At 40.2% G+C, this 25565-nt stretch overlaps 2 pseudogenes across 1 annotated transcript in view; one reads left to right on the top strand and one right to left on the bottom strand.

The window, feature by feature from the left end:
• Positions 1–17141: 17141 nt before the first annotated feature.
• LOC100426395 (olfactory receptor 6C74-like) lies at positions 17142–17983 on the bottom strand (annotated as a pseudogene).
• Positions 17984–18042: 59 nt separating this feature from the next.
• LOC144331436 (ribosome biogenesis protein BMS1 homolog) overlaps positions 18043–25565 on the top strand; it is a 55558-nt pseudogene continuing 48035 nt past the window's right edge. Inside the window, exons 1-4 of the transcript XR_013398513.1 lie at positions 18043–18129; positions 22958–23119; positions 23741–23753; positions 24034–24206. The product of XR_013398513.1 is annotated as a ribosome biogenesis protein BMS1 homolog (transcript). The remainder of the gene's footprint in view (positions 18130–22957; positions 23120–23740; positions 23754–24033; positions 24207–25565) is intronic.

Raw genomic sequence — 25565 nt, 5'->3', positions numbered from 1 at the left:
ATTAGATAAAATAAACTTTTGAGTTGAAAACTGTAAAATAAGGAAAGGAAGGTAATTATGTAATCACCTCCAACATTGAGGTACCTAAATATAGAGCAAATATTAATAGATCTGAAGGGAGAAGTGGGTTGTAATACAATAGTTGTAAGGGACTTCAGTACCACACTTTTAACAATAGAGAGATTGCCCAGACGGAAAATTAATAAGAAAACATTGGATTTGAACAGTGTTTTAGATAAAAAGGCTCTAATAGACATATGCAGAACATTCCATTCACCAACCACAGAATGTATATTAGTCTGAAGCAGATAAATAAGAAATAGAAAGGGAAATTTAAAATATATTGAGGCAGAAATAAATGAAGCAGAGACTAGAAACACAATAGAAAAGATTAACAAACTTAAAAAAGATAAGAGTTGGTTTTGTGAAATGACAAAAATAAAAAAAAATTTAGCTAGACTAACAAAAAAGAGTGAACATTCAAATAAAGAAAATCAGAAATGCAAAAGGAGACATTACAAGTGATGCCACAGAAATACAAAGAATAATAAGAGAGGATTATGAACATTATATGCAAACAAATTGGATAACCTAGAAGAAATAGATAAATGTCTAGAAACATGTAGTTTATTAAGAATGAATCATGAAGAAACAGAAATATGGATAGACAATAAGTAGTAAGAAGATTCAATTAGTAATCAAAACCTTCCTACAAAGAAAATCAGGAACAGATGGCTTTACTGATAAATTGTACCAAATATGTAAAGAAGAACTGATATTGTTATTTCTCAAACTCCTCCAAAAATGTCAAATAGGAGGGAAGACTTCCAAATCCATTTTATGAGTCCAGCATTACTCTAATGCAAAACCAGACAAGAGCCCTACAAGAAAAGAAAATTATCAGCCAATATCCCTAATGAACATAGATGCAAAAATACTTTTATTAGCAAACTGAATTTAATAGAACATCAAAAGGATCATTCACCATGATCAAATGAGATTTATCCCAGGAATTTAAGTATGATGTGACAAACACAAATCCATAAATGTGATATATCACATTAAGAGAACAAAAGAAAAAAAGGCGTGATCCTTTCAAATACAGAAAAAAGCATTTGACAAAATTCTTTTTTACAGCATTCTTTCATGATAAAAACTTTCACAAATTAGTTATAGAAGGAACAAAACTCAGTACAATAAAAACTATATATAACAAACACACAGTTAACATTGGGCTCAGTAATGAAAAGTTGAAAGTTTCTAAGATCAGAAACAAGAAAACGATGCCCACTCTTACCACTTATATTCGATACAGTTCTGGAAGTACTACCCAAAGCTATTATGCAAGACACCAAAATAAAAGGCATCCAAATTGAAAAGGAAGAAGTTAAGTTGTCTTTATTTGCAGATGACATAATCTTATATATAGAAAACTCTAAGCACTTCATAAAAACTATTAGAACTAATAAATGAATTCAGTAAAGTTGCAGAATAACCTAGAAGAAATTGATAAATACTAGAGAAATCTGTATCATTTCTACACATAAACAACAAACTGTCCAACAAAGGAACCAAGAAAACAATCTCATTTACTATATCATAAAAATATTTAGGAATAAATTTAACCAAGGAGGTGAAAGTTCTGTACATGGAGGATGATAAAACATTGGTGTAAGAATTTGAAGAAGACACAAATATATATAAATATATCCCAAGTTCATGGATTGGAAGAATTAGTATTGTTAAAATACTCATACTACCAAAAGTGATTCAGTGAAATCCCTATCAAAATTTCAGTGACAATTTTTACTTATGCTAACTCTAAAGAATCTGAAAATTCATGTTGGTTAATGTGAATCTATTTAAAATAAAATATTTGGGTACTGACTTTCAAGAAAGGTCAAGTAATAGTCCTACTACCAGAAAGTCCCTGAAAAAGGAAGTTTGCTAAGAAGTACTAACCTTTTCAAAATGCTCAAGATTGGCAACTTATTCTTTATTTACTTGGTTGTGGAAATGGAGACTATCCCAGAAGAGGTAGGTCTGCCTGCAGGTCTCCTAATGACAGGCACAAGAACCAGCGCCAAAGGAGAATCAAATGTGTAGCCACCAGGCACTCAGAGGTGTGTCTAGGCATGGAGGTGGGAAACCTTCCTGGCTCCAAGTTCTATGTATGTGGATTGAGGTGAGCCTAAGCATTGATCTCTTTCTGGGCATGGAGTGGAGGGGGTCTCACTGTACCATAATCCATGTTGGAAACATGTTGAGAAAACAAAATAAGTGAGAGAAGAAAGAAACACATACTGTATTCCATTCAAGAGCACACAAAAGAAATTTTTGATTATACAAATAAAAAGAATTGTTTTCTTTTGGTGTGGGCTATTGACTGGGTAGGGCCAGAGGAAATTTACAGTGAAATGGGAATGTTTTATAATTTGAGTAGTGGTTACACGGCTGTTTACTTAAGTAAAAAATTATCAACCTTTACAGTTAAGATTTGTGCATTTTACAGTATGTAAATTAGACCTCCATAAAGAAAATACCACATTAGAAAGAAAAAAAAAAATTGGGGAAAATAGGAGAAAAAGCAAAGACAATTTAATCATAAAAAAGTATTTCTGTTGCTTAAGCTGCTCTTTCTTAACATATGTAACTAAGTATCTTACAAATTTTATAACCCTGAAACAGGCATGCCAAATCTACCTCTGAAGACTTTCACAGAGGACCATGTTGACTATTGAGAATGATGACAGTATGTTACTATATGCAGTGAAATGGCAATTGCAATATTTTTCTGCTGAAATTTCTCATTTTAGACAGTGAACAATTAAATATCCCCTGGGTATCTGTTGTGATTTTAGTTCCTGCTTCCTTTTTCACACTCCACTGATGACAGGTGAATGTTCCAGGGCTTTGTCCTTCCGGACCTTGTGTGCCTTCATTGGTGATAGCAAGTAATCCTGTGCTACCAGCGGGAATTTAAATGTATTTTCATTTATGACTGCAGTGATGCTTACCTACTTAGCAAGGTGAGGAGCAACTGGTTGTGGGGAAAGTGGCTAACAGGGTCTATAAGCAAGTTAATTTGGCCTTTGTGGTCTCCTTTTCGGGTCTGTTTTGGGATGGATACACATCCAACCAAATTTGACATTAATCATGGTGGACTGTGTCATCATGTCCCATAGAATGAATAAGACTATGTTCAAGAATTCTATATAGTTACACCAGCAAATGCTAATGAAAATTTGGGGCATTTTTATTATCTTAATGTCTAGGATTTATCAGCCAGATTGCCATAGGGAAAAGCTATGACTCTTACTCCTTCAGGGTTTGGAAATCTCTGTCTTCATTGAAAATAACTGGCCTTAACAATTGCCTATTGATTTAACATAAGGCATCGATTGACTTTTTGTAGGTCTAACTTTTTCTTTTTTGTTTCCATTAGCCTAGGAGAAAGGTCCTGGCTTGCTGAAGAAAACAGAAGCATATAATCACAGAAGTTCTATTTCCTATGCACTGCTTCTTGGTGAGTACTTGGCCGTAGGGATGATTTGCAATCTAATAGGTTAAATATTTAAACCAGAGGCTGGTCTAAGAGATAAGTTGAAGCAACGGGTTTGGACAAATCAAACAATTAAATCAAATACAATTTAATTATGGTATCTTATCCACTAGAGCACTAATTTCCAGCAGATGCCCAGATTCCTTCCCAAAGATTGTATATCAGTTCATCCAGTTTCTAGCTGGACTTTGGCTTTTTAAAAAACTAATGTTCTTCTAGTGATTGCAGTGGGCATCCAGACACAATTCCACTCCCACTGGAATCTTCCAATGTAATAATAATATGCCCAGAATAAGGAGCATTGAAGAGTAATTTATGACTAACAGCAGAAGGAAACACTTCCATTCTGCTAGTTTGATAGAATGAGAAGAATACTGATTCACCTGTTACATGCCTATCCATTGAGTCTGAACAACAAAGTTATGTAACCATTTTTCCCCATCTTTAGACACAGTTTCTTTTAAATCCATGGACTGGGTAGTTATGAGATGCTATGATAGTGAGCTTTAAGGCTCACTCTAGGGTCTTGGGTAAAGAACTCAAACTAAATGAACTTCAGGAAAATAACTGGGTTGGAACATGGTAATAGGAACACGGCTTTTTCATGTTTTCTATATTCAGAGGGCCAAAGTGAATGCATAGGAGGACTTTATAGCACACACGTCATATCTGAAGTGTCAAAATTAAAACTGGGATCTCATGAAAGAATATTATCTGGGGGGTGACAGTCTTCACTGTTACCTGTCTGAGAAAAATAATAATTTTTATTTTACATTGTTCACCTTATGGAGTATTATTCAAAGATGTTATTGTTTGGAAAACTTAAATTGCACATAAAAATTATTCTCCAAAACAAAACCAAAAAATAAACCTTCAATGTTTGTAATCTAACAATGCAAAATGTTCACAATAATTTATAATGAAATGGTTCTGAAAATAGAAAATGATTTCTCATTCAGAATAGCAACTGTAAGCAGTGTTTTTTTGTTTTGTTTTGTTTTTAATATGGCCATCAATTAAATTATTTGGTCTTCAGTGAAATTTTCCACCTAGCAGATCAAAAAGTGTTGGTGACAGATGGAGACATGGAGATAAAGATGGACATGAGAAATGGGACAGTAGTCCAGGAATTTATCCTGGAGGGGTTTCCTGCCATCCAGCCCCTAGGGTATGTCCTCTTCCTGGTGCACCTGCTGGCATACCTGACCTCCATCATGGGAAACACACTCATAATCACCATCACCTGGCTGACCATCACCTCCAGACACCTATGTATATTTTACTCAGCAGTTTCTCCTTCTGTGAATGCTGCTTTATAACTGCAATTATTCCTTAGTTGCTCGTCATCTTTCTTTTAGGCAGGTAAATGATTTGCTTTGCTGCCTGTTTCATACAAGTCTTTGCCATTGTATTTCTGGAAGCAGCAGCCTGCTCCTCATAGCTGTGATGTACTGGCTATTTGCAAGCCTCTGCATTACCCCACCATCATGAGGCTAAAGACTTGCTTCCCCCTGGTTACTGCCTGCTCTGCTGTGGGCTTCACTGTCATCACCGGCCTGGTGGTGAAGGTTTCCCAGTTGTCTTCCTGGGGACCCCACATCATCCCTTACTTTTTCTGTGACCTCAGCCCTCAGAAAGGATTCTAGACTTTCAAAGAGTATTGAGTGATTTAGGTTGTTATGTCTGAGAAGGCTTGACTATAAGCTACTCTAGGGGTTATGGTCTGTTAAAGACAGGTATGTCTGTGTCTCATGTTTCCAAAAAAGAAGCTAGATAATTTTAAAACTTCCTAAAATAGGGAATTTCTGAGAGTGCTGACAATGGGAACCTTCATCTCTGGATGTCAGAACTCTGAGCCACATTCTAGTAAACCCACAATCCAGCTGGAAGAAGTGACCATAAGAACCCATAAGGGAAGAAGATTCGGCCGTTCTAGCAAGATGGAATTCTGAGCCTAAGTCATAACCAGTATCCCAGTGAGCAAAGTGTGGCTCCCAGAGGGTGGGCTTTCCTTAATTTGCACTGAAAGAAAACAAATCCAGAGAGAAATTCTTTAAAAAAAATTAAACTGTTTATTTTGGGATAACTGTAGATTCACATGCAGTTTTAAGAAATAATACAGAGAAATCCCTGTCCCCTTTACCCTGTTTCCCACAATGGTAACATCTTATAAAATATAATATCACAGCCAGGATATTGACACTGAGAAGGTCAAGATACAGAACATTCCCATCACCACAAAGATCCCTCTTGTTGATCTTTTATATCCACATCCAGTTCCCTCCTGCTGCAACTGCTAATCCATTCTCCATTTCTAGAACTTTTCCATTTTAAGAAATATACATATACATATATGTATATGTATACGTGTGGGGGTATATATATGTATACATATAACTACATAAGATGTAGTCATTCGGGTTGGCTTTTTTCACATAATGCAATTCTCTGGAGATTCTTCCAAGTTGTTGTGAAACTACCTTTGCAAAAATTATATCAGTGAAAAAAAATAACAGTGAGCAAGCTAACCCACCCTTCATCTTGCCTTTCCCTTAATTATTCCTGGGCTTTTGGGCCAAGCTGACTTTGAAAGACATTTATAGTTTAAGTAGTAATAGCCCTTTCCCCAAACTCAACCATCTCTATAAAGCTAATGAAAAGTCATCAGGCTAGGGGGTGGAGAGGAACCTGAATCTGTTTAAGGTATAGACATAAGTTGCCAGCCGTTCCTTCAGATTACACCATTGTTGTAGATTGACCTTTCAAGATACATTTTCAGGTTTTGTTTTGTTTTGTTTTTTTTAACATGTCTGAAACTCCACAGCTTTACCTGGACCCCATTACTCCACCTGGACCCACCAACCCTGCACCTGTGACCCCACCTAGAAGCAATTTAGCAATTTAGCATGCAGGAAAATGGCTTTGACCCCCTGTGATTTCATCTCTGCTCCAATCAATCAGCAGCAAGCCTAGCTACTACCATCCCTTCCCCCAAACTGCTTTTGAAAACTCCTAACCTAGGAGTTTTGGATGAGACTAATTTGAGTACTAACTCCAACTTCCACATTGTGTGACTGGTCTCATGTTTATTAAACTCTCTCTTTACTACAATACTGTGGTCTTTATTTGCACACCAGGCAAAAACAAAACAAAAAACTCTCCTTGGGCTGTTACAGTTGCATGTGTCAATAGTTCACTCCTTTTTAACAGCTGAATATTATTCCATTGTATGTATGGACCATATTTTGTTTAATAATTTACCTGTTGAAGATATATGGGCTATTTTGAGTAGTTAGCTATTATAAATAAATCTCTAAGCATTTACATACAGGTCTTTGTATGAACATAAGATTTTGTTTCTCTTGGATAAACGCCTAAGAATTCAATTGCTGAGTTGTATGGTAGTTGAATGTTTAGTTTTATTAAAAAATGACAAGCTGTCTTCCAAAGTGGCTGCAACAATTTACATTTCCACCAGCAATGCATGAGTGATTCAGTTTCTTCACATTCTTGGTAGCATTTGGTATTACTATTTTTGTTTCATTACAATTAAAAAATTAAACATCCATTTGATAAAAACAAACAAACAAACAAACACTTATCTATGGGAAAGGAAAAACAAATGGCAGATGGGAAGCAGGACTAACTTGCAGCTCCCACTCAGATGCACAGAGCAGCTTGTGGAGACTCACATTGTGAGCTGTTGCTCCAAGAACTACCACAGGAACATACCAGGAAAGACAAGACAATCCATGGACCCTTTGAAGGAAGTGGTTTACCCCTGCAGGCCCTGTGAGACAGCCAAAAAACTGTGAATGCCCAAAGTATGAGGGCGAACGACTGCCCCCCCAAACACACATCATCACTGGAGAACCTGAAGGTCCAGTTCACAAGAGAAAGATTTAACCTTACTTGGAACTGAGACGAATTTAGAGAGCTGAGTGAAATATAGGGGTAGAGAAAGCAGTGGGAAGGGCCCTGTGGGCACTCTCAGTCCCCAGGGAAACCATTCCTGACTTTGTCTCACAGGGGTCCTTGGGAAGATCACAGGGAGAAGGAAACTTCCAGCTAAACTTAGTAACAGTTTCAACTGAATTTGAAGTTTCTTGGACAGAATGTAGGAGAGGGGTGAACAGGGAGTGCGGATAGTAGCACAGAAACCATGGGCAAGTGGGGAGGCACGAAACCCGAAAGCCCTGCTTACTTTCTCAGCAGGGAGGTCGTCTAGGGCAAGATCTCAGCCCTGCTCACCAGTTGCCTGGATGTAAATTCAGTGCTATTTGTGGGGGCACTTTGCAAGTAAGACTGGCCTTTTGGGCTGCGTGGGAGCTGGGGAAGGCCTGTCACTGCTGGCTTTCCCCCAGTTCCCTAGCGACCTGTATGACATAGCAGAAACACCCGTAATTTCCATGGGAATGGAACTCCATTGGCCTGAAAACCACACCCCCAACTCCCCACAGAAGCTGCAGCAAGCCCAACACAAGGAGATTCTGAGCTCAGACACGCCTAACTCTGCCCCCACCTGATGGTCTTTCTCTATCCTCCCTGGTAGCTGAAGACAAAGGACATAATATTTTGGGAGCTCTGTGGCTCCACCTACCACCTGAGAAACCTGAATATTTATCTAGGTGACCCTAGGGAGGCTTGTATCCTCCCTTTACTGCTGTAGTTGATGCTCTGTTGAAAGTGACATCTCTTGGCTGCAGGCCAAAAAATACAAAACTATAGCACTAAACAAAACTATAACCAAGGTCCCACACAGAGTCCACCCCACTTCCCTGCTGCCTCCACTGGAGCAGGTGCTGGTACCCATGGCTAAGAGACTTGAAGACGATCACATCACAGAACCCTTTGCAGACACACCCCAGTAGGAGTCCAGAACCTGCTAGCCTCGCTGGGTGGCTAGACCCAGAAGATAAATAACAATCACTGGAGTTTGGCTTACAGGAAGTCCCATTCCTAGGGGAAAAGGGAGAGGAGCACATCAAGGGAACACCCTTGTAGGACAAAAGAATCTGAACAGCAGCCCTGTGTCCCAGATCTTCCCTTTGATGTAGTCTACCCAAATGAGAAGGAACCAGATAAACAATTCTGGTAATCTGATAAAATAAGGTTCTTTAACACTACCAAAAGACCACACTAGCTCACCAGCAATGGTTCCAAACCAAGAAAAAAAAATCTCTGAATTGCCAAAAAAGGAATTCAGAAGATCAACCAGGGAAAGACGAATGCCAACATAAACAAATAAAAAACATGTTACAGGGGCCTGGCGCGGTGGCTCATGCCTGTAATTCCAGCACTTTGAGAGGTCGAGGCGGGTGGATCATGAGGTCAGGAGATCAAGACCATCCTGGATAACACTGTTAAATCCTGTCTCTACTAAAAATACAAAAAATTAGCTGGGAGAGGTGGTGGGCCACCTATAGTCCCAGCTACTCACGAGGCTGACGCAGGAGAATGGTGTGAACCTGAGAGGCGGTGCTTGAAGTGAGCAGAGATCATGCCCTTGCACTCCAGCCTGGGAAACAGTGCAAGATTCTGTCACAAACAAACAAACAAACAAACAAACAAAACATGTTACAGGATAGAGACAGAAAAATCTCCAGAGAAATAAAGAGGATAAATAAAAAACAATCACTGCTTCTGGAAATGAAGGACACACTTAGAGAGTGCAACATACACTGGAAAGTCTCAACAATAGAATCAAACAGGTAGAAGAAAGAACTTCAGATCTTGAAGATAAGACTTTCAAATTAACCCATAAAGAAAAAATAATTTTAAAAATGAACAGCATCTCCAGGAAGTTTGGGATTATGTTAAACAATCAAACCTAAGAATGATGTGTGTTCCCAAGGAAGAAGAGAAATCTAAAGTTTGGAAAATATATTTGAGGGAATAATTTAGAGAAATTTCCCTGGCCTTGCTAGAGATCTAGACATCCAAACACAAGAAGCTCAAAGAACACCCGAGAAATTAATCACAAAAAGACCATCATCTAGGCGCATAGTCAACAGGTATCTAAAGTTAAGACAAAGGAAAGAATCTTAAGAGCTGTGAGGCAAAAGCATCAGGTAACCTATAAAGGAAAACCTATCAGATTAACATCAGATTTCTCAGCAGAAGCCCTACCAACTAAAAGGGATTGATGTCCTATCTTTAGCTTCCTTATACAGGTACCAGCCAAGAATTTTGAATCCAGTGAAACTAAGCTTCATAAATCAAGGAAAGATGTAGTGTTTTTCAGACAAATAAATGCTGAGAGAATTCGCCACTACCAAGCTAGCATTACAAGAATTGCTAAAAGGAACTCTAAGTCTTGAAACAAATCCTTGAAACACACCAAAATAGAACTTCCTTAAGGCATAAATCTCACGGTGAGAGGTGACAATGCACTAGCAGCCCTCACTCTCGATGCCTTCTCTGCCTCGGTGTCCACTCTGATGGCACTTGAGGAGCCCTTCAGCCTGCCACCGCACCATGGGAGCCCCTCTCTGGGCTGGCTGAGGCCGGAGCTGCCTCCCTCTGCTTGCCGGGAGGTGTGGAGGGAAAGGCTCCAGGGCCACACACGGAGCAGCAGGCCTGCGCCCCTGGCCCAGGGCAGTGAGGGGCTTAGCACCTGGGCCAGCAGCTGCCGAGGTTGTGCGGGGTCCCCCAGCAGTGCTGGCCCGCCAGCGCTGCACTCATGCTGCACTCAAATTCTGGCCGGGCCTTAGCTGCCTCCCCACGGGGCAGGGCTCCGGACCTGCAGCGGGCCATGTCTGAGCTCCCTCACTGGCCCTGGGCTCCCAAGTGGCTGAAGCCTCCCTGAGGGGTGCTGCCCCCTGCTCCATGGCACCAGGTTCCACCCACAGCCCAAGGGCTAAGGAGTGCAGGATTAGCTGGGGACTGGCGGGCTGCTCCACCTGCAGCCCTGGTGCAGGATCCACTAGGTGAAGCCAGCTGGGCTCCTGAGCTGGATGGAGACTTGCAGAACTTTTATATCTAGCTGGAGGATTGTATGTGCACCAATCAGCACTCTGTATCTAGCTAATCTGGTGGGGACTTGGAGAACTTTTATGTCTACCTAGAGAATCGTAACTACACCAATCAGCACTCTGTGTCTAGCTCAAGATTTGTAAATACACCAATCAGTACTCTGTGTCTAGCTCAAGGTTTGTAAATACACCAACTGGTACTCTGTATCTAGCTAACTCTGTGTCTAGCTAACCTAGTGGGGACTTGGAGAACTTTTCCGTCTAGCACTCTGTGTCTAGCACAAGGATTGTAAACACACCAATCAGCACTCTGTGTCTAGCTCAGGGTTTGTAAATACATCAATCAGTACTCTGCGTCTAGTTCAAGGTTTGTAAATACACCAATCAGTACTCTGTATCTAGCTAACTCTGTGTCTAGCTAACCTAGTGGGGACTTGGAGAACTTGTCTGTCTAGCACTCTGTGTCTAGCTCAAGGATTGTAAACGCACCAATCAGCACTCTGTTAAAACGGACCAATCAGCTCTCTGTAAAATTGACCAATCAACAGGATGTGGGTGGGGTCAGATAAGGGAATAAAAGCAGGCTGCCGAAGCCAACCATGGCAACCCACTGGGTTCCTATTCCAGGCTGTGGAAGCTTTGTTCTTTTGTTCTTTGTGATAAATCTTGCTGTAGCTCGCTCTTTGGGTCCATGCTGCCTTTATGAGCTGTAACACTCACTGCAAAGGTCTGCAGCTTCACTCCTGAAGCCAACGAGACCATGAACCCACCGGGAAGAACGAACAACTCCAGACGTGCTGCCTTTAAGAGCTGTAACACTCACCACGAAGGTCTGTGTCTTCTCTCCTGACAGCGAGATCATGAACCCACCAGAAGGAAGAAGCTCCAGATACATCTGAATGTCTGACGGAACAAACTCCGGACACACCATCTTTAAGAGCTGTAACAAGGCCGGGCACGGTGGCTCAAGCCTGTAATCCCAGCACTTTGGGAGGCCGAGACGGGTGGATCACGAGGTCAGGAGATCGAGACCATCCTGGCTAACACGGTGAAACCCCGTCTCTACTAAAAAATACAAAAAAAAACTAGCCGGGCGAGGTGGCGGGCGCCTGTAGTCCCAGCTACTCGGGAGGCTGAGGCAGGAGAATGGCGTGAACCCGGGAGGCGGAGCTTGCAGTGAGCTGAGATCCGGCCACTGCACTCCAGCCTGGGTGACAGAGCGAGACTCCGTCTCAAAAAAAAAAAAAAAAAAAAAAAGCTGTAACACTCACCATGAGGATCCATGGCTTCATTCTTGAAGTCAGTGAGACCAAGAACCCACCAATTCCAGACACAATGGGACCTACAAAACAATAACACAATAATAAACTCACCAAGAACAACAAGGTATTCAGGAAACAACTAGCACAATAAAGGGAATACCTCACTTCTCAATACTGAATGTAAATGGCCTGCATGCTCCACTTAAGAGATACAGAATAGCAGAATGGATAAGAATTTTACAAACCAAGTGTCTACTGTCTTCAAGAGACTTTCCTAACACATAAGGATTTATATAAACTCAAGGTAAAGGGATGGGAAAAGATATTCCATGCAAATGGACACCAAAAGCAAGCAATAGTAGCTATTCTTATATCACATACAAAAAAGCAACAACAGTTAAAAACAACAAAGAGACTGGGCAGTGGCTTATGCCTGTAATCCCAGTACTTTGAGAGGCCGAGGCAGGTGGATCATGAGGTCAGGAGATCGAGACTGTCCTGGCTAACTCAGTGAAACCCCATTTCTACTAAAAATACAAATAATTAGCCAGGAATGGTGGCACGCACCTATAGTCCCAGCTATTTGGGAGGCTGAGGCAGGAGAACCTCTTGAACGTGGGAAGCAGAGGTTGTAGTGAGCCGACACTGGGCCACTACATTCCAGCCTGGGTGACAAAGTGAGACTCCATCTCAAAAACAAAACAAAAAACAAATGAAAAAACAACAAACAACAACAAAGAGGGACCTTATATAGTGAATAGTCCAGCAGGAAAATATATGTGCACCTAACACCAGAGCTCCCAAATTTATAAAACAGTTACTATTAGACCTAAGAAATTAGCAATACAATAATAGTAGGGGACTTCAATACTCCACTGACAGCACTAGACAGGTCATCAAGACAGAAGTAAACAAAGAAACAATGGACTTAAACTATAATCTAGAACAAATGAACTTAACAGATATTTATAGAATATTCTACTCAACAACTGCAGACTATACATTCTATTCATCAGGACAAGGAACATTCTCCAAGACAGACCATATGATAGGTCACAAAACAAGTCTCAATAAACTTAAGAAAGTTGAAATTATATCAAGTACTCTCTCAGACTGCAGTGGAATAAAATTGGAAATCAACTCCAAAGGAAACCCTCAAAACCATGCAAATACATGGTAATTAAGTAACCTGCTCCTGAATGATCATTGGGTCAACAATGAAATCAAGATGGAAATTAAAAAATTCTTTGAACTGAATGGTAATAGTGACACAACCTACCAAAACTTCTGGGGTACAGCAAAAGTAGTGCTAAGAGGAAAGTTCATAGCATTGAATGCCTAGGTCAAAAAGTCTGACAGAGCACAAATAGACAATCTAAGGTCACACCTTAAGGAACAAGAGAAACGAGAACAAATGAAACCCAAACCCAGCAGAAGGAAAGAAATAACAAAGATTAGAGCAGAACTAAATGAAATTGAAACAAAAAATTTACAAAAGAAAAATGAAACAAAAAGCTGATTATGTGAAAAAAAACAACAAACCAAAATTGATAGATCATTAGCAAGATTTACCAAGAAAAGAGAGAATATCCACATAACCTCAATTAAAAACTACACGACATATTACAATCGATACCATAGAAATACAAAAGATCACTCAAGGCTACTATGAACACCTTTGTGTGCACCAACTAAAAAACCTAGAGGAGATGGATAAATTCCTGGAAATATAAAACACCCCTAAATTAAACCAGGAAGAAATAGAAACTCTGAACAGACCAATAACAAGTAGCGAGATTTAAATGGTAATTTAAAAATTGCCAACAAAAAGAAAACCCAGAAGCAGAGAGATTCACAGCTGAGTTCTATCAGATATTCAAAGAAGAATTGGTACCAATCCTATTGACACTATTCTAAAAGATAGAGAAAGAAGAAATTCTCCCTAAATCATTCTATGAAGCCAGTATCACCCTAATACCAAAATCAAGAAGGGACATAACAAGAAAAGAAAACTACAGACCAATATCCTTGATGAACATAGATGAAAAATCATCAACAAAATACTAGCTAATAAAATCCAACAGCCTATCGAAAAAATAATCCACCATGGTCCAGTGGGTTTCATACCAGGGATGCAGGGATGACTTAACATATGCAAGTCAATAAATGTGATACACTACATAAAGAGGATTAGAAACAAAAATTGCATGATCATCTCAATAGATGCAGAAAAAAAAATTTGACAAAACCCAGTATCCTTTCATAATTAAAACCTTCAGCAAAATTGACATAGAAGGGACATACCTTTGGTAATAAAAGCCATCTATGACCAACCCACAACCAACATTATACTGAATGGAGGAAAGTTGAAAGCATTCCCCCTAAGAACTGGAACAAGACAAGGATGCCCACTCTCACCATTTCTATTCAACATTGTACTCCAGTCCTAGCCAGAGCAATCAGAAAAGAGAAGGAAATAAAGGACATTCAAATTGGTAAAGAGGAAGTTAAACTGTTGCTGTTTGCTGATGATATGATTGTATATCTAGAAAATCCTAAAGACTTATCCAAAAAGCTTTGAGAACTGATAAATGAAATCGGTAAAGTTTCAGAATATAAAATTAATGTACACATATCAGTAGCATTGCTATACACCAACAGCAACCAGGTGGATAAGCAAATCAAGAAGTAAACTCCTTTTACAGTAGCTGTGAAAAAAATAAAATACTTAGGAATATACCTAACCAAGGAGGTGAAAAACCTCTACAAGGATAACTACAAAGCACTGCTAAAAGAAATCACAGATGACACAAACAGATGGAAACACATCCCATGCTCATGGATGGGTAGAATTAATATTGCCAAAATGACCACACTGCCAAAAGCAATCTACAAATTCAATGCAATTCCCATCACGATAACACCATCATCCTTCACAGAACTAGAAAAAGCAATCCTGAAATTCATATGGAACGAAAAAACAGCCCATATAGCCAAAGCAAGACTAAGCAAAAAGAACAAATCTGGAGGCATTGCATTACCTGACTTCAAACTATACTATAAGGCCATAGTCACCCAAACAGCTTGGTACTGGTATAAAAACAGGCACATAGACCAATGGAACAGAATAGAGAACACAGAAATAAAGCCAAATAATTACAGCCAAGTAATCGTCTACAAAACAAACAAAAACATAAAGTGGGGAAAGAACACTCTATTCAACAAACAGTGCTAGGATAATTGGCAAGCCACATGTAGATGAATGAAACTGGATCCTCATCTCTCACCTTATACAAATATCAACTCAAAATGGATCAAAGACTTAAATTTAAGATCTGAAACCATAAAAATCCTAGAAGGTAACATCAGAAAAACCCTTCGAGACATTGGCTTAGGCAAACACTTTATGAGCAAGAACTCAAAAGCAAATGCAACAAAAACAAAGATAAATTGATGGGACTTAAACTAAAAAGCTTCTGCACAGCAAAAGAAATAATCAGTAAAAAGACAACACACAGAGTGGGAGAAAATCTTCACAAACTATGCATCCAACGAAAGACTAATATCCAGAATCTACAAGCAACTCAATCAAATCAACAAGAAAACAAACAAACGATCTCATCAAAAAGTGGGCTAAGGACATGCATAGACAATTCTCAAAAGAAGATACGCAAATGACCAACAAATATATGAAAAATGCTTGACATCACCAATGATCAGGGGAATGCAAATCAAAACCACCTTACTCCTGCAAGAGTGGCACTAACCAAAAAAATTAAAAAAAAATAGATGCTGGTGTGGATGTGGTGAAAAGGGAACATTTTTATACTGCTGGGGAAATGTAAATTAGTACAACCACTGTGGAAAGCAGTGTGGAGATTCCTTAAAGAACTACAAGTACATCTAGCATTTGATCCAGCAATCCCACTACTGGGTATCTACCCAAAGAAAAAGAAGTCATTGTATGAAAAACACACTTGCATACTCATGTTGATAGCAGCACAATTCGTAACTGCAAAAATATAGAATCTGCCCAAATGCCCATCAATCAGCAAGTGAATAAAAAGATGTGTTACATATATACCATGGGATACTGCTCAGCCATAAAAAGCTAATGAAATAATGGCATTCCCAGCTACCTGGGTGTGATTGGAGACCGTTATTCTAAGTGAAGTAACTCAGGAATGAAAAACCAAACATTGTATGTTCTCACCCATAGGTGGGAGCTGAGCTATGAGGACACAAAGGCATAAGAATGACACAATGGACTTTGGGTACTTGGGGGGAAGTGTGAGAGGGGTTGAGGGATAAGAGACTACACACTGGGTACAATGTACACTGCATGGGTGAGGTGGGTGCATCAAAATCTCAGAAATCACCACTAAGAATCTATCTGTGTAACAAAACACCACCTGTTCCCCCAAAACCTATGGAAATAAAAAATTAAAATAAAAAATACCATTCTTAGGAAATCTCCTTTATATCTATTAAAATATTAAGTAGAAATAAATATCAGCATATGGAAACAATTTTTACTTGTGATTATCTAACTTTAGAGTTTAAATTAAAACAACAACAAAATGATATCAATCTTTTTGGAAGTATTTCCTCTGAAGTTAAAACAGATGCATTTCTAACCTGGAAATAGGAGCTGAAGGCACATAATGGTTAAGGATTAAATAATTTAAAAAGTAATCTTTAAAATAGGTTATCAATCAGAAAATAGCCAAGTAGTTGATAACATAAGTCCACCAGAAAAAAATGCTTAATTGTTTATGTTATTTTCATTAACAATAGGAAGTAGGTAAGCAAATAACTTAGATCCTATCTTCTTGATTTTTTGGAAGAAATCACACAAATGTGGTTTGATATCTTCCTCTCCTGATACATTCACCCCTTGCATAGTATATACGGCCCAATATACAATCTTCCATCATTTAATTATTAAATGCATTTTGGTAAATAGTAATTAATTCTGCTGAATCCTTTTTATAGCTAGGGATGAAGTGAAATGAAAAGAGTGTAAATGAATATATTTTGATAAATTCAAGCACATGGGTTTTATCAGGAGAAAGAATAAAAATTCAGTAAGTGATTTTATAATTAAAATAGATTGTTACCAACACATGGGATACTGAGGGAGAAGATAGTTATGCATACCAAACAAAATGTGACCTTGAGAAAACAGAGGTTTCCACCTTGCTGGAGACGTGCAGAGAGGTTAAGTGAGCTCCACTAGAGACTCTCCACTGGAAATTCTGTTGACCGCACACCACTGGACTGGGGAAAAATGGTTCTCTAAAGCCTTCTGTTCCAAGGCTATGCAATGCACTTTTTAAAAGATCATGGTATCCTCATTCTGCACATAGTCTCCCTTGGGTCCTGGTGGACGTGCTTGTTCCACACAGTGGAGATGAGCAGGTTCAGCAGCAGGGTCACCATCGTGTTCACAAGAGCAGCCTCTCTGTTGGAGTCTAACCTGTCCATTTACTTTGGCTTCACATATATGAAGGCATAGCTGCCATACACTAGAGAGAAGACAATGAGGTGAGAGGAGCAGGTGGAGAAAGCTTTGTGCCACTCCTTGGCTGATGGGAGCCATACAATTATGTCTACTATGTTACCATATGCAGTGGTGGTTATAATGAGGGAGTAAAAAGAATGAACAAAATGAAGCCAAAGGCCAACATCTCAATAGATCTGGTGTCAGAACAGGAGAGTTGGATCAGAGGGCCGAGGTCACAGAAGAAGTGAGGGATGACATGGGGTCCGCAGAAAGACCACTGGGAAACCTTCACCACGAGACCAGTGATGAGAGTGAAGTCCATGACAAAGCAGGCAGTGAGCAGGAGGAAGCAAGTCCTCAGGCTCATGATGGTGGGGTCATGCAGAGGCTTGCAAATGGTCAGGCACTGATCCAGAGACATCACAGCTATGAGGAGGAAGCCTGTTGCTCCCAGAAGCACAAAAACCAAGGCTTGTATGGAACAGGCAGCAAAGGAAATTGTTTGCCTGACTAAAAGAAAGATGACCAGCAACTTTGGAATAACAGCACTCCTGAAGCAACACTCAAAGAAGGAGAAAATGCTGAAGGACCAGAGGACCTTCCCCTGGTGCTGGACAGCAGGGGACCCAACCTTGGTGAATTCCTGGACAGTTGTCCCATTTCTCACTTGCATGGGCATCTCTTTCCACAGCAGCAACACCCACTGGTCTTAACCTACAAGAAAGAGATATAGGGAACATGGAGTTTCTAGGGGAGCACAAGATCAAGTCATTTAACTGCCTGAGGAGAAGACTGGAGAGAATAGCAGAGTGGACCAGCAAGTTGGTGCACACATCAGGAAGACCTGAGTTCAACACTAGTTTTACCTCCTGAGAGCTGGGTATTCTTTGGAAAGTTAGCCTGTGTCAACTTCACCCTCTGTAAAATGAAGACAATGATAGGACCTAAATGCTCATATTGTGAGTATTAAAGCATGTAACTATTTGAAAAGTGATATCAATGTTATCTACGTGATCCTCAAAGTCTACTGTAATATTATGATCATTGTCATATTGCTAAGTATAGTGTATTCAGTAGACAGGGTTATCAACATCTGCATAGTTATAAAACATTTTATTGTGTTTACATGCAATCAGTTTGTAAATAAAACATAACAGCAATTTTATTAATATTCTCTTGAACAATACTTTTTAAATTGTACAATAATTCTTTGGTCCAAATCCTTATCAACATGACTTCTTGAAGAGTTTACTAATGTTTAGTAGAAAGCTGGTGACCTAAATTCAGTATTTCTATCACTCTCCACCATAATCATGAATGTCAGGTTGCACCTACCCCTTCTTCCACAGAAGTGGAAACTGAGGCTTAGAGAGTATCAAAAAAGTTAAGTTACACAGCCAGGAAATACAGAGCTTGGATTTGGCCAAGCCTGCTCACATCCAAAGCCCCTGCTATTTCCAAACGCTATGGCAATTTTTTTTTTTCAACAGTGCCCAGGCTGGAGTTCAGTGGCACAATCATGGCTCAATGCAGCCTCAACCTCCCGGGTTCAAGCAGTCCTCCTCCCTCAGCCCCCTGTGTAGCTGCGACTACAGGCACACATCACCATGGCTGGTCAAAATATTTTTAATAGGAACAAATCTATTGTTGACATTCTCTCAAACTTAAATGACAGTTAAACTTAATTTATTTTACTTTTACCCATCCCTCAGACAATATTTTTTTTTTGAGACGGAGTCTCGCTCTGTTGCCGGGGCTGGAGTGCAGTGGCTGGATCTCAGCTCACTGCAAGTTCCACCTCCCAGGTTTACGCCATTCTCCTGCCTCAGCCTCCCGAGTAGCTGGGATGACAGGTGCAAGCCACTGTGCCTAGTTTAGATAATATTATGGATGAATTACTGACCTACGAATATAACACAGATTTTAGAGATTATCTATTTTAGCACAACCATGTTACAGAAGCAATCTGAGATCATCTGAGACATGGTAGGGGTTCAAGGGAGGTGGGTAGCTCCCTGACATGGTATGAACTGTAAATCTAGGATTAACTGTGTGGTGTTCTGAGGCTGCATGCTGGCATATCAGGGATGGGGAGTTCACAGGATTAGCCCAGTTAGGAAGGACATTCCAGGGAGCTGGCACCACCCCTCTTATACATCAAAGTTCAATGAACCTTCTTCCCTCTTTAGTCCCCTTAATAGAGTGTTTCTTTCATGATGGCTATTGAGAGCAAGCCCCCCAAAATCTGGCCATAAACTGGCCCCAAACTGGCCATAAACAAAATCTCTGCAGCACTGTGACATGTTCATAATGGCCCTAATGCCCAAGCTGGAAGGTTGTGGGTTTACGGGAATGAGGGCAAGGAACACCTGGCCCACCCAGGGTGGAAAACCACTTAAAGGCATTCTTAAGCCACAAACAACAGCATGAGCGATTTATGCCTTAAGGGTATGTTCCTGCTGCAGTTAACTAGCCCAACCTATTTCTTTAATGCAGCCCATCCCTTCATTTCCCATAAGGGATACTTTAATTTAATATCTATAGAAACAATGCTAATGACTGGTTGGCTGTTAATAAATATGTGGGTAAATCTCTGTTCGGGGCTCTCAGCTCTGAAGGCTGTGAGACCCCTGATTTCCCACTTCACACTTCTATATTTATCTGTGTGTGTCTTTAATTCCTCTAACGCCACTGGGTTAGGGTATACCCAACCGAGCTGGTCTCAGCAACCTCATTGGCCTCTAGTACCTCAATACTAAGCTAAGGTCTGCAGTCTGGAATGCAACTCTGCTAACCTGCTTTGGATAAACATTCTCTGAATGTGCTGCTCAGACCACCAAAGCTCTCACCCCCAAGCCACAGGGCCCACAGAGCACCTTGAAGGAGCCTCAGCTTCTGCTCTAGGTGACAGCAGGGCACGATGTTTTCTGCTAAGATCTTTCAAAGAAATTACACAGCTTACTTTCCTGAGGATTTTAAAATTCCAATTTAAATGTTGCTACTGACTTGAGGTAAAATGCAGAGTGAAATTTTCGGCATTTCATATGATTTTTATTATTTCTTAATCAAATGAGACACTGAGATGTACCACCAGAAATAGTCACAACCACTATGGATTCTAAGTAAAGGGAGGATAGAAATTGAGGCTACAAAGATTGTCATTTGGTTAAAGGACATATAGTTGTAGCCATGAAGAATGGGGCTAAATGAATGGGAGAGCAGCAGAAGGATGGTCCAACTCAGATACTACATACTAGGTCCTAGAGCTGCTTTGAATCTAGAACCACTCTCCACCTTCAGTGTCCATGAGGACCAGACCTTTTTTGACCCTTGTTTTTGTTTTTACTCGTGTTTCAAGGTTATTATGAATGAGCTACCACCTGTGAAAATAAAACTCCCTCTTGGCCAAGGTTGACTGAACTTCTATTGGCTTCAAAATGAAGAGTCAAACTAAGACAGATGTGAGGAGAAAGCAGAGATGAGCCTTCCCAGCTCCTCTGTGTTTGGCTGGATGTGTCTTTTCTCATCAGTAGACATGTTGTACAGAGGTGAGGCACACTACAAGAAGCAGCCAGCCTCTGCCATCCAGCGAATGCTCACTCTGGCAGTGACTTTCTCAATCAGCCTAAGCAAAGGCTCCTCCACTGTAGCTGCACTGGTCCCTTTCCTTCTCTGTCTTGCAGGTGGCCTCAGTAAGGAAGGCAAGACAGAGAGATATCTCTACCAGAGGTTGAGTAGTCTAATCATATAAACAGATTGAAAAACTCAAGAATTCAGATAGTCCAGTGTATCTCCTCTGGCTCCTGAAATCCCGCAGAAGTTGACCTTCAGAAGACAGGACAATGTGGGAAAGTTTGAAACTTTCTGGAGACTTGTTACATGGCTTTGACCAAAAGGCTGATAGTGATATGGACAATAAAGTCCAGGCTGAGGTGGTCTCAGATGGAGATGAGGAAATTCTTGGAAACTGAAGCAAAAGTGACTCTTGTTATGCTTTAGCAAAGGGACCGATGGCAGTTTGTCCCTGCCCTAGAGATCTGTGAAACTTTGAACTTGAAAGAGAGAATTTAGAGTATCTGGTAGAAGAAATTTCTAAGCAGCAAAGCATTCAAGAGAAAGCAGAGCATAAAAGTTTGGCAAATGTGCAGCCTGATGATGCAATTGAAAAAAAAAAACATTTTCTGGGGAGAAATTCAGGCCTGCTGGAGAAACTTGCACAAGCAATGAGGTGCTGAATGTCAATCACCAAGACAATAGGGAAAATGTTTCCAGAGTACATCAGAGACTTTCATAGCAGACCCTCCCATCACAAGCATGGAGGCCTAGGAGGGAAAATGCTTTCCTGTGCCAGGTTCAGGCCCCCACTGCTATGTGCAGCTTATGGGCTCAATGCCCTGTATCCCAGCTGCTCCAGTTGTGGCTAAAGAGAGCCAAGGTATAGCTCGGGCCATGGCTTCAGAGGGTGCAAGCCCAAAGTCTTGGCAGCTTCCATGTGGTGTTGAGCCTGCGGGTGCACAGAAGCCAAGAATTGAGGTTTGGGAACCTCTGCCTAGATTTCAGAGGATGTATGGAAAGAGCTGGTTGTCTAGGCAGAAGTTTGCTGCAGGGGTGCGGCCCTCATGGAGAATCTCTGCTAGGGCAGTGTGGAAGGGAAATTTGGGGTAGAAGCCCCCACACAGAGTCCCCACTGGCATACTGCCTAGTGGAGCTATGAGAAGAGGGCCACCATCCTCCAGACCCCAGAATGATAGATCCACATACAGCTTGTAGCATGCACCTGGAAAAGCTGCAGATACTCAATGCCAGCCCATAAAAGCAGCCAGGACGGTTGATTTTATGCAGATTTTATGGAGCCTGATTTCCTAAAACAGCTCACTAATTCAGTGATTACCAATTCATTGGCCACAGATTCCCAGGTACCTCAGAAATCACTGAAAGGGTCTCTGTAAGTCCATGGGGTCTCCAGGCGTCATCTAGAAACAGTCATATCTCACACATACAGATATTGCTATTTTTCAAATGTATGTAGATGAGTTGTCATTTAGGAGTTTTACAGAGTCAACAGGTACTAAAAGTAATACTTCAATCATATTGGAGGTTTATAAAAATGTTTATAATTTTTTATTAAAATGTAGATTAAGTTAGGAAACCACTTCATTAGTCCAGTTGTTATCTAGGTCTGAGTCATCCAGTATGGTAGCCACATGTGACTATTTAGAGTTAGAATGAAATTAATTAAAAATTCACTTTCTTTAGTTTCCTTAAGTACATTTTAAGTAACCACATGAGGCTAATGGCTAAATGACCAAAAAGTGCAGATATATAATATTTCCATCCTTGCAAAAATTCATGCTGTTGATGTTGACACTTAAGATGAATAAAAAGTAACTTAACTATGAAATGTAAATTTAGCAGAAGTAAGTCATCTAATTTATAGCATAACAGAGAGAAAAGAAATTGGGGATGATTAATCAGTTTCTACCCTTGTTCGGTGAACAAATACATCATCTCTTCATAAAGAAATAAATGAGATTTATTGTTTTTTTTTCTGGGTATTGCCTGGATTGTAAATGCTTCTCCCACCTCCTTATCCCAACCTTCTTCCTTGTAGGTTAGTTACTTGTTATTGGCAAATGGCAACTATGGAGACTAGAAGAAACACAGAAAGAAAAATAGTGGGTCCAAAGCTGAAAAGAAAAAGAAGTGGCATCTGCAGAATCTCCAGGTAGGGGATGAAGAAGATGCTGCGAAGAGAAATCCCAAAGCTGTTGCAGTTCAGTCCGCTGTGCAGATGGCTCAATCCTTTCACAGGTGTGTTTAGCTGCAGTCTGGTGCTTCTTCCATTGATTCTTTTTAAATAGTAGGAGCCTTTCACAGGTGACATTTGTATTCACAAGTCTAGTCCAGCTCCAAAGGACAAGGAGATGCATGGTATGTGACTTTTACTAAAATGTGAGAAGCCTTTCCCATAGAAGCTGCCTTGCCTCCAGCATCTGCACACTGCTTGGTGTTTCTTGCCCAGGATAAAAGAATTTACAGAATTTGTTTGTTCCTAAACTTTAAACTGTTTCTATGGTGATAAGTGTGCTTTCCCCCTTGGATATGTTTTATGTAGTTGTAATATAAAATACAAAAATTACAATATCTAATACTAACATAGCTTTATTTAGTGAGTCTTGTGATATTCTTAGCAGTGTACTTTAAACGTTATTCAACTAAATCCTTCCAGCAGCCTCACCGGAGTAGGAATCATTCTTGTCCTCATTTTATGGATAAGAAAACTGAGGTCAAGAAAACGAGTTCCCTCCAATCATATAACCAGTAAGCAGGAGAGCCAAATTTAACTCCAGAGCCTCTGCTCTTGTCTGTTATGATGCACTGCTTTGGTATTTACTTTTTGATTTTTTAAAAATTATTAAAATCACTCATAAAACAGTCAGATTTAAGAAGTGTTTAATTTTCAACTCTCTATACTATTGAAGTCATCTTGTTACATCTTTATTAAACAGTAATTGTTTGGATAGGGGCCAGAAATTAACAAGTTAATAACTGACAAGTTAATTATATTTATATATTGTCTGTTGTACTCTCTACAAAATACACTAAAGTACTCATATCTATAAGTATACTAAAAAAAGTCTACTTACAAGGTTGATACCTTTTACTCTATTTTGAAAGTGAGTTTACTTTTTTTTTTTTTTTTAAATGAATAGGACTCAGGATTTGAAGACAAAAAACATCATATTCCAGTGGTTGATAGAACTCCACTAGAGCCCCCATCAATAGTGGCAGTGGTGACGGGGCCTCCAAAGTTGGAAAGAGCACTTTGATATAATGCCTCATTCCGAACTTCACCTGGTAGAAGTTGACCGAGATCAGAGGCCTTGTGACGATCGTGTCAGGTAAAAGATGCCAGACACAGAGTTGGCGTGGCTGTTGTCATCTGAGGGACATGCGTGTGTTTGTTGTTTTCTTGAGTGGAGCATGTTAAATATTGTTATATTATGTTACCTCTCTTATACTTTTACTGTTGGCTATAGCTTTAGAAAAGGGTAAGTTCCCAGAGATAAGGATATGATACATATCTTATCCTGACTGCTCTATGGCTTTACCAAGCATGTTCCTTGGAAGGGCCTAGCAGGCCTGGTCACTGTGAGCACATCATTTAACAGAGAGCACGTACCTCCTATGTGCCAGGTGCACATGCTTGCCCTTATGAAGCCACATGCTGGTGGAAATGCGCTTTTTCTCTTTTTCCTGTAAGAATTGTCTGCTTTGGGAGATGGTGACCTTTCCAAGTTTGAAGGAAGATGAAACAAACTTCCAGTGGTAGAATGGCAATGCACACTCTGAAGTCTCTTGTTATTGCAGTAATATAGTTGGATTGAGGCTTTTCTTTATCTTTGGAGCATCCATATTTTCTTTTCCTTTTTTTTGAGACAGTCTTACACTGTGGCACAGACCGGAGTGCAGTGGTGTGATTACAGCTCACTGCAGCCTCAACCTCCCAGGCTCAGGCAATCCTCCTACCTTAGCCTCCTGAGTAGTGTATGCCACCGTATCTGACTAATTTTTCTTCACCCCCCTCCTTTTTTTTGAGACAGAATCTTGCTCTGTTGCCCAGGCTGGAGTGCAGTGGCACGATGTCAGCTCACTGCAACCTCTGTCTCCTGGTTTCAAGCAATTCTCCTGCCTCAGCCTCCTGAGTAGCTGGCATTACAGGCATGCACCACCACGTCTGGCTGATGTTTGTACTTTTAGTAGAGATGAGGTTTCACCATGTTGGCTAGGCTGGTCCCGAACTCCTGACTTCAAGTGATCCACCTGCCTTGGCCTCCCAAACTGCTGGGATTACAGGCATGACCTGCTGCACTGCGCCCGTCCTCCTTTTTGTTTTTGTTTTTTTTGGGGAGATGGGGTTTCCCCATGTGGCTCAGGCTGGTTTCAAAACTCCTGGGCTCAAGGGATCTGCCTGCCTTGGCCTCCCACTGCGCCCAGCCCATATTTTCTTGACCATTTTCTTATAACCTTAATTTAGAAATGATTATCGTTATGAATATTCTGTTACATTATGTTTGAGGATATTTGTAGCTATAGTGGGAATACGGGAAGTTTTGATAGAGGTGAAGACATTGGCCTGCAGCTGAACAGCAAGATCATGGTTATCATGGAGCCTGTTAAGTCAGAATTTTCCCTGTTTGAGCGCTTTTATTCATCTGGGTAGACTTTTGATATTATTTAAATTTAGAACACAGCAAGGA

Source organism: Macaca mulatta, chromosome 9 (genome assembly GCF_049350105.2).
Source record: "Macaca mulatta isolate MMU2019108-1 chromosome 9, T2T-MMU8v2.0, whole genome shotgun sequence".
Lineage (NCBI taxonomy): Eukaryota > Metazoa > Chordata > Mammalia > Primates > Cercopithecidae > Macaca > Macaca mulatta.
Note: the sequence above shows the minus strand (reverse complement) of the source record. Positions and strands in the feature narration are given on the sequence as shown.